Source organism: Styela clava, chromosome 5 (assembly GCF_964204865.1).
Source record: "Styela clava chromosome 5, kaStyClav1.hap1.2, whole genome shotgun sequence".
Classification (NCBI taxonomy): domain Eukaryota; kingdom Metazoa; phylum Chordata; class Ascidiacea; order Stolidobranchia; family Styelidae; genus Styela; species Styela clava.
The window spans coordinates 8,958,078-8,977,989 of record NC_135254.1 but is presented as its reverse complement, the minus strand read 5'-3'; positions in this window follow the sequence as shown (position 1 = coordinate 8,977,989).

Below are 19,912 nucleotides of genomic sequence, written 5' to 3'. Positions count from 1 at the left end.
ATAAATCGTAACTGTTAACCATTCAAAATCGATTAATCATTTCCATCCCTATAATACTGGGACATGCAAAACATTTCAGAGCGAGTACACTTCTACTGTTTATTAGTTGGATGCAAAGCTGACCCATGTATCGTATATTCGCGTTTCTGCTGATATTATAGTTTCATCAATCGAGTTGGGTGACGTGCTAGTGCTCAACGAATAGCGTATCCACATAATATTTAATACAACCCTCTAGCGTTAAATGAAGATACAAGTCGGGTGAGTGGCTGTTGAGGTTCAAAATCGTATTCGAGTAAATCTACAAATAGTCAACGCTCGTTAAATCCAATCACTCCTTGAGACTTTATTTTTTTGCGTTATACCATCGCTATCTTGAAACGAAACTGAAATTTAAAGATACATTGACAAACCACTTCTGCGACATCAATATGTGTCAGATTCAGATATTTAATTTCGTCGTGCAACAAACATCGTACATATGAACAAAAAATAAAAATTACATGAATCCTTTAAAAAAAACGTACAATGTTTTAACTGCAATGGACGAGGAGTCGCGAAAAGACTATCAAAGTCAGCAGCAACAAATGACGTCAAACAATTAAGCAAGTATATTAGCATAAATAAACAAAACAATTTGAAAACAAAAATTCATGAAAAAATGGGTGATTATATAAGAAAAGAATAAGACGTACTGTGTACTGTGGATGTTATATTGGATATCGGAAGACACAAAATTCCAGATTTGTTATCTATTGTAAAAAGCAACTCGACACCAGAAATATCGAATGTAGCGACGCAATTAAAAAGCAGCCAGCCCCGAGCATAGTGGACGAAGAAGAGAGCAAAATGTATTTTTTCCATGTTTAGAATTTAGCTTCATATTTCAAGCAATAACTGACAGTCACTTTATCATAAGATACAACCGAATTACTTCTAGGTCTGAATTCTATAAATTTTATTAAAGAGCACGAAACAGCCCCAAATGTTATACCGAGGGGTGTAGCATAGCAACCAGTGACGAGTCGGTACGATTGATGATGCGGTAAATTTACAAATGATATAAAGAAATTTCGTGAAAAAAAAAGTTATGTGAAGCTGTAAGTAGTCGAATTTTATTGACTAAAATTTAATAATACTTTACGAAGGTCTGAGATAATTTACAATCTAAAAAGGAAGTTAAATTTTTTGACGTGGAGTCGAAACTGTAAGACTTTTAATTGTTAAAATCGAAATCAACATTCCAGACTTGAACTTAAAATGCATTAAGGTAACTAAATATTCACAACAGACAATTAAACAAATCTGCATACGCGAACGTTTTTGTATTGTTTCCTCGGCTTTCTGTTTTTGGTTGTTTCAACAAATTTGACTCTTTTCATGTGATTTTACTAATGTACTTCTAACAAGGATCTGGCACTTTCACAGTATATACACGTAAAGAGATTCGCGTTTCAAACTATATTCGTGTTCTCTGTGGGTCGTATTGTTTTGTTTTCGATTGCATGTTGACTCTTGGGTTCTATAACGTTTATATTAGAATGATGCGTCAAACACTACCACTAGAGTTCGCAGTCGACTTTCATTCAACCGTGGTTTGCAGGTACAAAATGGATATTTGGCAAGGCTGTAAAGTTCAGTGGAAACACTTCAACCGTTAACCAGATAGGATCAACCTGTTAAACGCAGCGTGACGTTAGACGTAATAAGTTGTAATTTATGCTGGTCATGGCACACTGGTTCCAAAGCAATTTTGCGTGTTCGTGATTTCGCGTGACAAAACTTCAGTGTTTGATGTGTGACTTATACTTTCAGATATATATAATAAAAAACTGCATCAACTGCGATCAAGAGATACTAGCTCTATCAGTTCAATACGATGTGATGCGAGTGTATCATCGGAGAGTGTATTCAACACGTCCGGGAATATAATTATTTAAAAGTTTTCGTCATTAGTTTCGGAAAATGTCGATATATATCCTAATATATGCCTGTGACAGGATGCGCACTTTTTGAATGACAATGAAAACACGCTCCTGCTATAAAATCGTGAACAATATATTCTCACGGGAAACTGATTCTGAACTTATTATTGTCAAATTTAAAATATTAGCATGGCTGATTATGGAAATTTTAAAATCAAATATTACCACATAATATTTGATACAATCCTCTAGATTCAAATAAAGATTCAATTCGGGTAAGTGGCCGTTGAGGTTTAAATGTGTTCGAGTAAATCTACAAATAGTCAACGCTCGTTAAATTCAATCACTCCTTTAAGACTTTATTTTTTTGCTTTTTACCACCGCTTTCTTGAAAAGAAACTGAAATTTAACGATACATTGACAAACCACTTCTGCGACATCAACATGTGTCAGATTAAGATATTTATTTTTGTCGTGCAACAAACATCGTACATATGAACAAAAAATTAAATAAATCCTTTAAAAAACACGTATAATGTTTTAACTACAATGAACGACGAGTCGCGAACAGACTATCAAAGTCAGCAGCAGCAGATGGCGTCAAACGATAAAGCAAGTATATTAGCATAAATAAATAAAACAATTTGAGAACAAAAATTCATGGAAAATGGGTGATTATATAAGAAAAGAATGAGACGTAGTGTGTACTGGGGATGGTATATTGGATATCGAAAGACACAAGATTCCAGATTTGTTATTTATTGTGAAAAGCAACTCGACATTAGAAATATCTATTGAGCGACGCAAGTCCTAGTGAACGAAGGAGAGAGCGAAATGTATTTTTATCCACACCCTGAAAGTGGCCGAGTCTCTTAATTCGATCGCTGGCACAGTGGTTAGACCCCGACAAACTCACTGTTCAATAGCATATTATGAAAACATAAAAATGTATTGCAGCCAAAATACGGACACGAAAGAAGGCCAGTGAAACTTGGCCTATTCAACATTAATGCTACAACAAGATTCAACGTAACGTCTCGTGAATTAGACGCTAATATTTGGAATTGACGTTTTAATATTACGTTTCCTCACTTTCAATCTTGTGCCATGTTTAGAGCTAAGCATTTCGAATCGAATCAAATTATAAATTATTGGAATCGGTTCAGAGCAAAATTTCGAATCGCCGCCATGTTTTTTTTCCACAAATGGTCGAGGTAAATTTCCCCATTTGTTTTTAGTAAATCTATATTTTTCCAACGCAATTCGGACATATGACTATTTTCTGTAGTAATTTATTGATAAAACGTGTTTTTATTATGTGTGAAACCTCAACAATCTGTCTGAGTGATGTATTCAATGTTTTCAGTAATTCATGCATTGACAGGACCGATTACATAATGAATGTCGCATACAATTACATATTTCTCGATTTGATTCAAAAAAATATTTGATTCGATTCTGAAATCATCAGGCCTTCGAAATTGCCAGCTCTAGCCATGTCTGGCTTTGGAGACACTGACACATAAGTTTGACTGTGATCCGTATAATTCCGTAGGCTACGGAAAGCCCTGTCTGTTGTATAAATGTGAACTAATTGATTTTCCTCAAAGTAACGCCACTCGTGCATTGACTCAGAAGGAGAAGGGACTCATTTTCCAAGTCATAGGCGACCACCAGATTACCAAGATTTATTATTTGATATTTAATATTTTGATATTTAATTAAAACGGATTTCGGTTCAACCAAACACGATTTTATCAGCCGATGCGAGTTTGAATAAAATTTTGTTTGTACGAAAAGATAGAAATTTATAAAAAGATGTTTCAAATCAATGGACAGCTCAACAAAATATACAAATATGTTTTTTATTTATTTACAGAGATATTTATATATAATACTACCATTTACTTTTCACGATTGTGATTTAACAATAGGTTAATTCTGAAGAGTAACAAAATCATCCTGAATTATTTGTGGTAGAAAACATTATTAGTGTAGGCCCATATTAAGAATTAGAAACCTCATAATTTCAGTCCGAGCGCCGAGTTTGCTGAGAAGATCGGCAGACAAGCATGTCGAAATAACGTGTTTCCATATATAATAAAAGTGTTCCTTTGAGTTAAAATGAAACAAAAATTTGTTCAAAATATCGGGCTCTATATTACTCAGAGGAAGTTTAAATTAACGCCTCCAAGTGACTTCTTCCCGCTTTGAACACTGACATTGTTTAAACAGTGGATACTGATCGTTAGAGCAAAAAATCCCATGCCGACATAGACCTCGGATGAACTGTGGTTTCCCTTGTTTGAAGTATAATGTTCCACGCCTTTATCACGTGAAGTGTCGCTAGGAGCCATCGACTTACATCACGCGAAATGTCGTGTCTAGGAGCCATTAGTGAACGAATGATGAACTTTGAAATACCTTCGACCACAAAATCAGGGGTTCGCAACTGCCTGCTTTACCGAAGGCGAGGTTGCGCTGGTTTATAACGCAATTTCTCTTCCGCCGTCATATTGCGACATCTTGGCGCCGAGTAATCACACTTTTCAGTTTTTCGGTCCGCGAGCACATTTAATTTACCGGTCCGCCAGGGTAGAAAGGTTGGGAACCACTGAACTAAATGAATCAAGATTTTTCGAACCATCTGGATGGTTAGGCAAGGAAAAGCACTATAGTGCGTCATGCACAGTATAGATCAGAATTCGTTGCACGAAAGTGACTAGTCCAGAGTATGTTAGGGCAGACCCTACGAGTTACCATTTCCCAGAAAACTGGCGGGCCGATCGGGTTGAAACTTTGCATGTAGCGGGGGACACTTACCAAACTAACACAGAAAATTTTTCAGAACGATCGGGCCATAGGAAGTGGGCCAAAATGGGCTTTTAAGGGTCTGGGGCCTGTCATTGGCCAATCAAGCTGTCAGTCATTCACGCTAGAGTGATTTTGGGGTTTAGAGGCCGTTTAGCTTTGTTTCCGGGGTCGGAAAGCGTTTGCCCGAGCATTGGGAATTTTTCCAAGTATAATTGGGGGTGGGGGCACTGCCCCCACGCCCTCTGTGGTGAGAAAACTCGTGCAAAGCCACGCCCACTTAGGTTCTATTGTTTTTAGGCAATTCAGAGGCATATGAATGGGATTTTGGGTAAAGATTTGCCTAATTCTCAAAGAATATAGCTGATTGTAATTTTATTTACCGGAAAATCGGTGTTTCCCCCTCCCAATCGCCCTCCGGTGGCGTAAGAAGGTTGCGTACTTAAAATTGAAGCTATCGAGAAATAAAATAGATAGGCATGGTTGGAAAAATTAGTTTAACATTTTTTTGAAGAAATTTTTTTCCTCCTACTCCCCAGTCACGCTTTAGTGATTTTGACTTATTGCAGGCTTCTGAAGGGACTCATTAAGAAAGTAAAGGCATGGGCATGTTTAGAAAAATTATTTGAAGCCATTTTAGAAGAAATTTTTTTTCTCCAGTACCTCAGTCACGCTCCAGTGATTTTACGCTATATCTCGAGAACGGTAAAGGGTAGAGAAGCCATATTTGGGTCATACAAGGTAGTTGAGGTCTAGTTTGTGTCAAAAAATTTTCGTCACGGTTGAGTGATCACGGACCTTAAAATTGGAAAAATGCGACTCCGGTTAGGGGTGATCAGTTTATTACGTGGTATTTGTACTTCTTAATGGACTAGAGGTGTCGGGGGCAGAGCGCCGGACGAATTTCCGTCATTCGTCCGGCGCAACGACCCGGATCCTCCAACAAACTTCAAACAAACATCTGCTTCTTAATTTACTAAATATATTTCTATACATATCCCCTCGCGGGTAGCGCAGCGACCTCCCCTGGATGGTCAGGCAACATAGAGCACTAAAAGTGCGAATGCAAAGTTTAAGTCAGAATTCGTTGCACGAAAGTCATTGGTACGAAGTATCTTAGGTGAGAGCACTTGAATTACCATTTCCCAGAGAACTGGCGGGCCGATCCTGACGAAATTTGGCACGAAGCGGGGGGTAGTTACCAAACTGACACAGAAAATTTTTGGGAGCGATCGGGCCAAAGGAAGTGGGCCAAAACGGGATTTTCGTGGCCCGGAGCTCCTTATTGGTCAATCGGCTGTCAATCAAGTCACGCAAGAGTGATTTTGGGGTTTAGAGGCCGTTTAGCTCTGTTTGCGGGGCCAGAAAGCGTTTGCCCGAGTATTGGGAATTTATCCAAGTAATATTGGGGGTGGGGGCACCGCCACCGCCCCCTCAGTGGTGAGAAAACGTGTGGAAAGCCACGCCCACTTAGGTAATATGGTTTTTGGGCGATTAGGAGCACTTGGAATCGGTTTTCGGGCAAAGTGATGCCTAAATATCAAAGGGACTAATTAATAGAATATATTACCACCCGAACTTTGGGGATTCCCCTTCCCTGTAACGGTCCAGTGAGTTCGGAATGTTGCGCTTAAGATTTGAGATATTGAGAAAAAAAAATACATAGGTAGGTTGAGAAAATTTGGTTTAATACTTTTTTAAGAAATTTTTTTTGCTCCCAAGCCTCCGTCACGGTCTAGTGATTTTGGCCTTTTGCCGGCTTCTGGAAGGTCTTATCAATAATCTAAAGGCATGGGCATGATCAGAAAAATTATTCCAATCACGTATCAGCGGAATTTTTTTTCTAGTAGCCTTCAGTCACGGTCCAGTGATTTTCTGCCATATCTCGAGAACGGTAATAGATGGGGGTTTCATATTTGGGGTGTACAAGGTAGTTGGAGTGAAGTTTATGCCTAAAAAATTTCGTCACGGTCGAGTGATCACGGACCTTAAAATTGATAAAAATCGACATTCATCAAGAGTGATCAGTTTATGACGTGTTGTTTAAACTACTTAATGAACCAAAGTGGCTGGGGGCTACGCGCCGGACGAATTTCCGCCATTCGTCCGGCGCAACGACCCTGATGCATCCAACAAACTCATAATGAAACATATGCTCCTTTATACTCAAATCTCTTTCTTACATTTCCCCTCGCGGGTAGCGCAGCGACCGTCCCTGGATGGTCTGGCAACCTTTGAGCGTTTTTTTGCTCCGTCAAAGTGAAATGTCGTGCATCCTTGCGCTTTTAGCGTAGGTGGTTATAGATGAAATAAGAAGTGACGAAGGGTAGGTAACGAGCATTTCCCAGACAACTGCCGGGCCGATCGGGCCGAAACTTTGCACGAGCACGCGGACTGTTACCAAAACAACCCAGAAAATTTTACAGAGCGATCGCGTCGGGGGAAGGGGGTCAAAACGGGGGTTGAAAATCGGGGTGCGGTTACCTGTCAATATGTCAATCAATCAAGTCACGCCGATTGAATTCGAGTCCGTTTAACGGGGTTTCCGGGACGGGTGAGCGTTTGGCCGATCCCTGGCAATTTTTTCGAGTACTTTGGGCGGCGGGGGCTGGCCCCCCCCGCCCTCTGTGGTGGTTAAACGTGTGCCAGACCCCGCCTACTCGAGCTTCGTTTGTTTTCGGCTATTCTCAGACTTTTGAACGGGTTTTCGATCAAAGTGTCACTTATTTCTCGAAGAGGATAATTAAATGAAAGTTTTATCGCCGTCGAACAGGGAATTACTCCTCACAGTCGCACGCCAGGGTCTTCGAAAGTTTTGCATATGAAAACACCACAAACGTTAGGATAGAATAGATCGATGGGTATATAAACGAAAAGCGCTTTGCGCGTAATCATTTTTATTTTGTGTCACTTTGAGATTTTGGAAGTATACTGTGAGTCGGGCGTAGAACGAGCATTTCCCAGACAACTGCCGGGCCGATCGGGCCGAAACTTTGCACGGGTGCAGGAACCTTTTCCAAAACGACCCAGAAAATTTTTCAGAGCGATCGCGTTTGTGGAAAGGGGTCAAAACGGGCTTTTAGTGGCCCGAATCGGTTATTGGCCAATCGAGCTGTCAGTCAAGGCGTGTTTGAAGCCTCGCCCATTCGGCGATGGTAGATGAAAGTATATACTGTGAGGGAGAGGAAACGAGCATTTCCCAGACAACTGCCGGGCCGATCGGGCCGAAACTTTGCACGGGTGCATGGACCTTTACCAAAACGACCCAGAAAATTTTTCAGAGAGATCGCGTTTTGGGAAAGGGGTCAAAACGGGCTTTTAGTGGCCCGAATCAGTTATTGGCCAATCGAGCTGTCAGTCAAGGCGTGTTTGAAGCCTCGCCCTTTCGGCGATGGTAGATGAAAGTATATACTGTGAGGGGTAGGAAACGAGCATTTCCCAGACAACTGCCAGGCCGATCGGACTGAAACTTTGCACGGGTACAGGGACCTTTACCAAAACGACCCAGAAAATTTTTCAGAACAATCGCGTTTGTGGAAAGGGGTCAAAACGGGAGTTTTGTGGGACAGAGAGAGGTTGCAAGTTAATTAGGCCGTCAATCAAGTCACACACCACAAACGGTGGGATAAAAGTATATTGCTACTATATAAACGAAAAAGAAATATACTCATAATGAAGAGGTCGGAGGTGTGTACATCTGAAGAGCGTGGACCGAGATGACGGAGGCAGGTTGTTAGGCAACAGCAAGCACTTCGTGCGTAAGGTTTTTTATTTCGTGAAATTTTGCTCGTCAAGCGTTAGTGGTACAATTCTGAGGTATACTGTGAGTCGGGCGTAGAACGAGCATTTCCCAGACAACTGCTAGGCCGATCGGGCTGAAACTTTGCACGGGTGCAGGAACCTTTACCAAAACGACCCAGAAAATTTACCAGATCTATCTCGTTTGTGGAAAGGGGTCAAAACGGGATTTTAGTGGCCCGAATCGGTTATTGGCCAATCGAGCTGTCAGTCAAGGCGTGTTTGAAGCCTCGCCCTTTCGGCGATGGTAGATGAAAGTATATACTGTGAGGGGTAGGAAACGAGCATTTCCCAGACAACTGCAAAGCCGATCGGACTGAAACTTTGCACGGGTACAGGGACCTTTACCAAAACGACCCAGAAAATTTTTCAGAACGATCACGTTTGTGGAAAGGGGTCAAAACGGGCTATTAGTGGCCCGAATCGGTTATTGGCCAATCGAGCTGTCAGTCAAGGCGTGTTTGAAGCCTCGCCCTTTCGGCGATGGTAGATGAAAGTATATACTGTGAGGGGTAGGAAACGAGCATTTCCCAGACAACTGCCAGGCCGATCGGACTGAAACTTTGCACGGGTACAGGGACCTTTACCAAAACGACCCAGAAAATTTTTCAGAACGATCGCGTTTGTGGAAAGGGGTCAAAACGGGAGTTTTGTGGGACAGAGAGAGGTTGCAAGTTAATCAGGCCGTCAATCAAGTCACACACCACAAACGGTGGGATAAAAGTATATTGCTACTATATAAACGAAAAAGAAATATACTCATAATGAAGAAGTCGGAGGTGTGTACGTCTGAAGAGCGTGGACCGAGATGACGGAGGCATGTTGTTAGGCAACAGCAAGAACTTCGTGCGCAAGGTTTTTTATTTCGTGAAATTTTGCTCGTCAAGCGTTAGTGGTACAATTCTGAGGTATACTGTGAGTCGGGCGTAGAACGAGCATTTCCCAGACAACTGCCAAGCCGATCGGGCTGAAACTTTGCACGGGTGCAGGAACCTTTACCAAAACGACCCAGAAAATTTTCCAGATCTATCTCGTTTGTGGAAAGGGGTCAAAACGGGATTTTAGTGGCCCGAATCGGTTATTGGCCAATCGAGCTGTCAGTCAAGGCGTGTTTGAAGCCTCGCCCTTTCGGCGATGGTAGATGAAAGTATATACTGTGAGGGGTAGGAAACGAGCATTTCCCAGACAACTGCAAGGCCGATCGGACTGAAACTTTGCACGGGTACAGGGACCTTTACCAAAACGACCCAGAAAATTTTTCAGAACGATCACGTTTGTGGAAAGGGGTCAAAACGGGCTATTAGTGGCCCGAATCGGTTATTGGCCAATCGAGCTGTCAGTCAAGGCGTGTTTGAAGCCTCGCCCTTTCGGCGATGGTAGATGAAAGTATATACTGTGAGGGGTAGGAAACGAGCATTTCCCAGACAACTGCCGGGCTGATCGGGCCGAAACTTTGGTGTAGGGACTTTTACCAAAACGAACCATAAAATTTTTCAGATCGATCGGAACGCAGGAAGGGGATTAAAACGGGGGTTTGTGGGACGGAGAGAGTTTGCAAGGTAATCAAGCCGTCAATCAATTCACACACCACAAACGTTAGGTTAGAATAAAACGCTAGTATATAAACCAAAAGAAACAATGTTGCCATTGAGCAACTCGGAAGTGGGTACCTCCAAATTATGTGAGTTGGCGCACACGGACGGGGGGCCCTACGCCGGACGAATCCCCGCCATTCGTCCGGCGTTACGACGTGCCACTCGAAATAACCACCTCGACAGCACTACTTCGTTGACAACAATTTCAAACAGACATCCCCTTTTCCCTCGCGGGTAGCGCAGCGACCTCTTCTGGATGGTTAGGCAAGGAAAAGCACTATAGTGCGTCATGCACAGTATAGATCAGAATTCGTTGCACGAAAGACTAGTCCAGAGTATGTTAGGGCAGACCCTACGAGTTACCATTTCCCAGAAAACTGGCGGGCCGATCGGGTTGAAACTTTGCATGTAGCGGGGGACACTTACCAAACGAACACAGAAAATTTTTCAGAACGATCGGACCATAGGAAGTGGGCCAAAATGGGCTTTTAAGGGTCTGGGGCCTGTCATTGGCCAATCAAGCTGTCAGTCATTCACGCTAGAGTGATTTTGGGGTTTAGAGGCCGTTTAGCTTTGTTTCCTGGGTCGGAAAGCGTTTGCCCGAGCATTGGGAATTTTTCCAAGTATAATTGGGGGTGGGGGCAGTGCCACCACCCCCCCAGTGGTGAGAAAACGTGTGGAAAGCCACGCCCACTTAGGTAATATGGTTTTTGGGCTATTAGGAGCACTTGGAATTGGTTTTTGGGCAAAGTGATGCTTAAATCTCAAAGGGACTAATATATAGAATATTTCACCACCTGAATTTTGGGAATTCCCCCTCCCAATCGCCCTCCAGTGGCGTAAGAAGGTTGCGCACCTAAAAATGAAGCTATCGAGAAATAAAATAGATAGGTATGTTGGGAAAATTTAGTTTAACGCTTTTTTCAAGAAATTTTTTTTCTCCTACTCCCCAGTCACGCTTTAGTGATTTTGGCTTATTGCAGGCTTTTGAAGGGACTTATTAAGAAAGTAAAGGCATGGGCATGTTTAGAAAAATTATTTCAAGCCATTTTAGAAGGAATTTCTTTTCTCCAGTACCTCAGTCACGCTCCAGTGATTTTACGTTATATCTCGAGAATGGTAAAAGGTAGAGATGTCATATTTGGGTCATACAAGGTAGTTGAGGTCTAGTTTGTGTCAAAAAAATTCCGTCACGGTTGAGTGAACACGGACCTTAAAATTGGAAAAATTCGACTCCGGTTAGGGGTGATCAGTTTATTACAGGGTATTTGTACTTCTCAATGGACTAGAGGTGTCGGGGGCAGAGCGCCGGACGAATTTCCGTCATTCGTCCGGCGCAACGACCCGGGTCCTTCAACAAACTGCAAACAAACATCTGCTTCTTAATTTACCAAAAATATTTCTATACATTTCCCCTCGCGGGTAGCGCAGCGACCTCCCCTGGATGGTTAGGCAACCTGAGAGCACTGAAAGTGCGTATGCACAGTATAGATCAGAAGCCTTTGCGCGTAAGCCAGTAGCCAGGACAAAGTTACTTCGAGTAGACCCCAACATTCTGGCTTTCCCGGGAAACTGTTGGGCCAATCGGGACGAAACTTGGCATGTACGTGGGGACTATTGTCAAATGAACCCAGAAAATTTTTCAGAAGGAACGGGCCAAAAGAAGTGGGCCAAAACGGGGGTTTTAGTGGCACCTTCAGAGGTTGCAAGACATCGAGCTGCCAATCAAGTCACGCTATGTGATTTTGGGGTTTAGAGGCCGTTTAGCTCCGTTTCCGGGGCCAAGAAGCGTTTGCCCGAGTATTGGGAATTTTTCCAAGTATAATTGGGGGTGGGGGCAGTGCCACCACCCCCCCAGTGGTGAGAAAACGTGTGGAAAGCCACGCCCACTTAGGTAATAGGTTTTTGGGCTATTAGGAGCACTTGGAATTGGTTTTTGGGCAAAGTGATGCTTAAATCTCAAAGGGACTAATATATAGAATATTTCACCACCTGAATTTTGGGAATTCCCCCTCCCAATCGCCCTCCAGTGGCGTAAGAAGGTTGCGCACCTAAAAATGAAGCTATCGAGAAATAAAATAGATAGGTATGTTGGGAAAATTTAGTTTAACGCTTTTTTCAAGAAATTTTTTTTCTCCTACTCCCCAGTCACGCTTTAGTGATTTTGGCTTATTGCAGGTTTCTGAAGGGACTTATTAAGAAAGTAAAGGCATGGGCATGTTTAGAAAAATTATTTGAATCCATTTTAGAAGAAATTTTTTTTCTCCAGTACCTCAGTCACGCTCCAGTGATTTTACGTTATATCTCGAGGATGGTAAAAGGTAGAGATGTCATATTTGGGTCATACAAGGTAGTTGAGGTCTAGTTTGTGTCAAAAAAATTTCGTCACGGTTGAGTGAACACGGACCTCAAAATTGGAAAAATTCGACTCCGGTTAGGGGTGATCAGTTTATTACAGGGCATTTGTACTTCTCAATGGACTAGAGGTGTCGGGGGCAGAGCGCCGGACGAATTTCCGTCATTCGTCCGGCGCAACGACCCGGGTCCTTCAACAAACTGCAAACAAACATCTGCTTCTTAATTTACTAAAAATATTTCTATACATTTCCCCTCGCGGGTAGCGCAGCGACCTCCCCTGGATGCTATTCCGCCCACGTCAGTGCATATGGCAACGATAGTTGCAACAGAAATCGAAAGCCGGCGGCCAAGTGTATGATATGTGGGTAATATAGGCGACGGCTCTAGTAGTGAGTGTTTTCGGAGAACCGCAAATGGTAGAGACACGCCCGAGGTGTCAAAAGATGGGGGACGGGGGGAAACTAACAAAGAAAATTTTTCGGAACGATCGGGCCAGGGCAAGTGGGCCAAAACTGGCTTTTAGTGGCCCAAAGCTGCTGATTGGTCAATGGGCTGTCAGTCAAGTCACGCAAGAGTGATTTTGGGGTTTAGAAGCCGTTTGGCTGCGTTTCCGGGCCGGGAAACGGTTCGCCCGGGCATTGGGAATTTTTCCAAACATGTTTGGGGGTGGGGGAAGTGCCCCCGCCCCCCCAGTGGTGAGAAAACGTGTGGAAAGCCACGCCCACTTGGGTAATATGGTTTTCTGACGATTAGGAGTCTTTGGAATCGGTTTTGGGGCAAAGTGATGCATATTTATGGAAGGGACTAATTAATGGAATATATTACCACCTCAACTTTGGGGATTCCCCTTCCCCGTAACGGTCCAGTGAGTTCGGAATGTTGCGCTTAAGATTTGAGATATTGAGGGAAAAAAATACATAGGTAGGTTGAGAAAGTTTAGTTTAATACTTTTTTCAAGAAATATTTTTGCTCCCGTGCCTCTGTCACGGTCTAGTGATTTTGGCCTTTTGCCGGCTTCTGAGAGGTCATATCAAGAATCTAAAGGCATGGGCGTGATCAGAAAAATTATTCCAATCACGTATCAGCGAAATTTTTTTTCTATTAGCCTTCAGTCACGGTCCAGTGATTTTAGGCCATATCTCGAGAACGGTAATAGATAGGGGTCTCGTATTTGGGGTATACGAGGTAGTTGGAGTAAAGTTTATGCCTATAAAATTTCGTCATGGTCGAGTGATCACGGACCTTAAAATTGATAAAAATATACTCCAGTCCGTATCGTTGAAACTCTTTATGTTAGGGGGGGCCAATGGCGTCGGTCGGATCATGCCGCGATCCGTCCGACGCAACGGATGGCGGCTCGAGCGTCGTAGACAAAACCGGCCCGAGCCCAACCAACCGTTTGTGCGCCCGCGGCCCCCCTCGTCGTGTGCCGCAGGCAGACGTTTATTCTGGATGGTCAGGCAAGGAAAAGCACTGAAAGTGCGAATGCAAAGTTGAAGTCAGAATTCGTTGCACGAAAGTCATTGGTACGAAGTATCTTAGGTGAGAGCACTTGAATTACCATTTCCCAGAGAACTGGCGGGCCGATCCTGTTGAAATTTGGCATGAAGCGGGGGGTTGTTACCAAACTGACACAGAAAATTTTTGGGAGCGATCGGGCCAAAGGAAGTGGGCCAAAACGGGATTTTAGTGGCCCGGAGCTGCTTATTGGTCAATTGGCTGTCAGTCAAGTCACGCAAGAGTGAGTTTGGGGTTTAGAGGCCGTTTGCCTCTGTTTCCGGGGCCAGAAAGTGTTTGCCCGAGTATTGGAAATTTTTTCAAGTATTTTTGGGGGTGGGGGCACCGCCACCGCCCCCTCAGTGGTGAGAAAACGTGTGGAAAGCCACGCCCACTTAGGTAATATGGTTTTTGGGCGATTAGGAGCACTTGGAATCGGTTTTCGGGCAAAGTGATGCCTAAATATCAAAGGGACTAATTAATAGAATATATTACCACCCGAACTTTGGGGATTCCCCTTCCCCGTAACGGTCCAGTGAGTTCGGAATGTTGCGCTTAAGATTTGAGATATTGAGAAAAAAAAATACATAGGTAGGTTGAGAAAATTTAGTTTAATACTTTTTTAAGAAAATTTTTTTGCTCCCATGCCTCCGTCACGGTCTAGTGATTTTGGCCTTTTGCCGGCTTCTGGAAGGTCTTATCAATAATCTAAAGGCATGGGCATGATCAGAAAAATTATTCCAATCACGTATCAGCGGAATTTTTTTTCTAGTAGCCTTCAGTCACGGTCCAGTGATTTTCCGCCATATCTCGAGAACGGTAATAGTTGGGGGTCTCATATTTGGGGTGTACAAGGTAGTTGGAGTGAAGTTTATGCCTAAAAAATTTCGTCACGGTCGAGTGATCACGGACCTTAAAATTGATAAAAATCGACATTCATCAAGATTGATCAGTTTATGACGTGTTGTTTAAACTACTTAATGAACCAAAGTGGCTGGGGGCTACGCGCCGGACGAATTTCCGCCATTCGTCCGGCGCAACGACCCTGATGCATCCAACAAACTCATAATGAAACAAATGCTCCTTTATACTCAAATCTCTTTCTTACATTTCCCCTCGCGGGTAGCGCAGCGACCGTCCCTGGATGGTCAGGCAACAGTGTAGCACTTTAGTGCGTATGCACAGTAATGGTCAAAAGACTTTGCGCGTAGGGCAAAAATAATGTGACGAAGTCTCTTGGCTAAGACCCATCGGGTTACCATTTCCCAGAAAACTGGCGGGCCGATCGGGACGAAACTTGGCATGTAGTAGGGGGCAGTTATCGAACTAACAAATAAAATTTTTCAGAACGATCGGGCCAAAGGAAGTGGGCCAAAACGGGCTTTTGGTGGCCCAAATTTAAGGTTGCGTGACATTAATTATTTCAGGCTGTCAATCAAGTCTCGCAAGAGTGATTTTGGGGTTTAGAAGCCGTTTAGCTGCGTTTCCGGGGCCAGGAAGCGTTTGCCCGAGTATTGGGATTTTTTCCAAGTGCAATTGGGGGTGGGGGCACTGCCACCGCCCCCCCAGTGGTGGGAAAACGTGTGGAAAGCCACGCCCACTTAGATAATATGGTTTTTGGGCTATTAGGAGCACTTGGAATTGGTTTTTGGGCAAAGTGATGCTTAAATCTCAAAGGGACTAATATATAGAATATTTCACCACCTGAATCTTGGGAATTCCCCCTCCCAATCGCCCTCCAGTGGCGTAAGAAGGTTGCGCACCTAAAAATTAAGTTATCGAGAAATAAAATAGATAGATATGTTGGGAAAATTTAGTTTAATGCTTTTTTCAAGAAATTTTTTTTCTCTCACTCCCCAGTCATGGTCTAGTGATTTTGGCCTATTGCAGGCCTCTGAAAGGACCTGTTGAGAAAGTAAAGGCATGGGCATGTTTAGAAAAATTATTTGAATCTATTTTGAAAGAAATTTTATTTCTCCATCACCTCAGTCACGCTCCAGTGATTTCACGTTATATCTCGAGAATGGTAGAAGGTAGAGGCGCCATATCCGGGTCATGCAAGGTAGTTTAGGTCTAGTTTATGTCAAAAAAATTTCGTAACGGTTGGGTGATCACGGACCTTAAAATTGGAAAAATTCGACTCCGGTTAGGGGTGATCAGTTTATTACAGGGTATTTGAACTTCTTAATGGACTAGAGTGGTCGGGGGCACAGCGCCGGACGAATTTCCGTCATTCGTCCGGCGCAACGACCCGGGTCCTCCAACAAACTTCAAACAAACATATGCTTCTAAATTTACTAAAAATATTTCCATACATTTCCCCTCGCGGGTAGCGCAGCGACCTTACCCTGGATGGTCAGGCAAACTTGTAGCACTGAAAGTGCGTATGCACAGTAATGGTCAGGGAACTTTGCACGTAGGGCAAAAATAATGTGACGAAGTCTCTTGGCTGAGACCCATCGAGTTACCATTTCCCAGGAAACTGGTGGGCCGATCGGGACGAAACTTGGCATGTAGTAGGGTGCAGTTACCAAACTAACAAATAAAATTTTTCAGAAAGATCGGGCCAAAGGAAGTGGGCCAAAACGGGCTTTTGGTGGCCCAAATTTAAGGTTGCGTGACATTAATTATTTCAGGCTGTCAATCAAGTAACGCAAGAGTGAGTTTGGGGTTCAGAAGCCGTTTAGCTGCGTTTCCGGGGCCAAAAAGCGTTTGCCCGAGTATTGGGATTTTTTTCAAGTGTAATTGGGGGTGGGGGCACTGCCACCGCCCCCCCAGTGGTGAGAAAACGTGTGGAAAGCCACGCCCACTTAGGTAATATCGTTTTTGGGCTATTAGGAGCACTTGGAATTGGTTTTTGGGCAAAGTGATGCCCATATCTCAAAGGGACTAATATATAGAATATTTTACCACCTGAATCTTGGGACTTCCCCCTCCCAATCGCCCTCCAGTGGCGTAAGAAGGGTGCGCACCTAAAAATGAAGCTATCGAGAAATAAAATAGACAGGTATGTTGGGAAAATTTAGTTTAATGCTTTTTTCAAGAAATTTTTTTTCTGTCACTCCCCAGTCATGGTCTAGTGATTTTGGCTTATTGCAGGCCTCTGAAAGGACCTGTTGAGAAAGTAAAGGCATGGGCATGTTTAGAAAAATTATTTGAATCTATTTTGAAAGAAATTTTATTTCTCCATCTCCTCAGTCACGCTCCAGTGATTTCACGTTATATCTCGAGAATGGTAGAAGGTAGAGGTGCCATATTCGGGTCATACAAGGTAGTTAAGGTCTAGTTTATGTCAAAAAAATTTCGTCACGGTTGAGTGATCACGGACCTTGAAATCGGAAAAATGCGACTCCGGTTAGAAGTGATCAGTTTATTACAGGGTATTTGAACTTCTTAATGGACTAGAGTAGTCGGGGGCACAGCGCCGGACGAATTTCCGTCATTCGTCCGGCGCAACGACCCGGGTCCTCCAACAAACTTCAAACAAACATATGCTTCTTAATTTACTAAAAATATTTCCATACATTTCCCCTCGCGGGTAGCGCAGCGACCTTCCCCTGGATGGTTAGGCAAGGAAAAGCACTATAGTGCGTCATGCACAGTATAGATCAGAATTCGTTGCACGAAAGACTAGTCCAGAGTATGTTAGGGCAGACCCTACGAGTTACCATTTCCCAGAAAACTGGCGGGCCGATCGGGTTGAAACTTTGCATGTAGCGGGGGACACTTACCAAACGAACACAGAAAATTTTTCAGAATGATCGGGCCATAGGAAGTGGGCCAAAATGGGCTTTTAAGGGTCTGGGGCCTGTCATTGGCCAATCAAGCTGTCAGTCATTCACGCTAGAGTGATTTTGGGGTTTAGAGGCCGTTTAGCTTTGTTTCCTGGGTCGGAAAGCGTTTGCCCGAGCATTGGGAATTTTTCCAAGTATAATTGGGGGTGGGGGCACTGCCCCCACGCCCTCTGTGGTGAGAAAACTCGTGCGAAGCCACGCCCACTTAGGTTATATTGTTTTTAGGCAATTCAGAGGCATATGAATGGGATTTTGGGTAAAGATTTGCCTAATTCTCAAAGAATATAGCTAATTGTAATTTTAGTTACCGGAAAATCGATGTTTCCCCCTCCCAATCGCCCTCCGGTGGCGTAAGAAGGTTGCGTACCTAAAATTGAAGCTATCGAGAAATAAAATAGATAGGCATGGTTGGAAAAATTAGTTTAACATTTTTTTGAAGAAATTTTTTTCCTCCTACTCCCCAGTCACGCTTTAGTGATTTTGACTTATTGCAGGCTTCTGAAGGGACTTATTAAGAAAGTAAAGGCATGGGCATGTTTAGAAAAATTATTTGAAGCCATTTTAGAAGAAATTTTTTTTCTCCAGTACCTCAGTCACGCTCCAGTGATTTTACGCTATATCTCGAGAACGGTAAAGGGTAGAGATGCCATATTTGGGTCATACAAGGTAGTTGAGGTCTAGTTTGTGTCAAAAAATTTTCGTCACGGTTGAGTGATCACGGACCTTAAAATTGGAAAAATTCGACTCCGGTTAGGGGTTATCAGTTTATTACGTGGTATTTGAACTTCTTAATGGACTAGAGGTGTCGGGGGCAGAGCGCCGGACGAATTTCCGTCATTCGTCCGGCGCAACGACCCGGGTCCTTCAACAAACTTCAAACAAACATCTGCTTCTTAATTTACTAAAAATATTTCAATACATATCCCCTCGCGGGTAGCGTAGCGACCTCCCCTGGATGGTTAGGCAAGGAAAAGCACTATAGTGCGTCATGCACAGTATAGATCAGAATTCGTTGCACGAAAGTGACTAGTCCAGAGTATGTTAGGGCAGACCCTACGAGTTACCATTTCCCAGAAAACTGGCGGGCCGATCGGGTTGAAACTTTGCATGTAGCGGGGGACACTTACCAAACTAACACAGAAAATTTTTCAGAACGATCGGGCCATAGGAAGTGGGCCAAAATGGGCTTTTAAGGGTCTGGGGCCTGTCATTGGCCAATCAAGCTGTCAGTCATTCACGCTAGAGTGATTTTGGGGTTTAGAGGCCGTTTAGCTTTGTTTCCGGGGTCGGAAAGCGTTTGCCCGAGCATTGGGAATTTTTCCAAGTATAATTGGGGGTGGGGGCACTGCCCCCACGCCCTCTGTGGTGAGAAAACTCGTGCAAAGCCACGCCCACTTAGGTTCTATTGTTTTTAGGCAATTCAGAGGCATATGAATGGGATTTTGGGTAAAGATTTGCCTAATTCTCAAAGAATATAGCTGATTGTAATTTTATTTACCGGAAAATCGGTGTTTCCCCCTCCCAATCGCCCTCCGGTGGCGTAAGAAGGTTGCGTACTTAAAATTGAAGCTATCGAGAAATAAAATAGATAGGCATGGTTGGAAAAATTAGTTTAACATTTTTTTGAAGAAATTTTTTTCCTCCTACTCCCCAGTCACGCTTTAGTGATTTTGACTTATTGCAGGCTTCTGAAGGGACTCATTAAGAAAGTAAAGGCATGGGCATGTTTAGAAAAATTATTTGAAGCCATTTTAGAAGAAATTTTTTTTCTCCAGTACCTCAGTCACGCTCCAGTGATTTTACGCTATATCTCGAGAACGGTAAAGGGTAGAGAAGCCATATTTGGGTCATACAAGGTAGTTGAGGTCTAGTTTGTGTCAAAAAATTTTCGTCACGGTTGAGTGATCACGGACCTTAAAATTGGAAAAATGCGACTCCGGTTAGGGGTGATCAGTTTATTACGTGGTATTTGTACTTCTTAATGGACTAGAGGTGTCGGGGGCAGAGCGCCGGACGAATTTCCGTCATTCGTCCGGCGCAACGACCCGGATCCTCCAACAAACTTCAAACAAACATCTGCTTCTTAATTTACTAAATATATTTCTATACATATCCCCTCGCGGGTAGCGCAGCG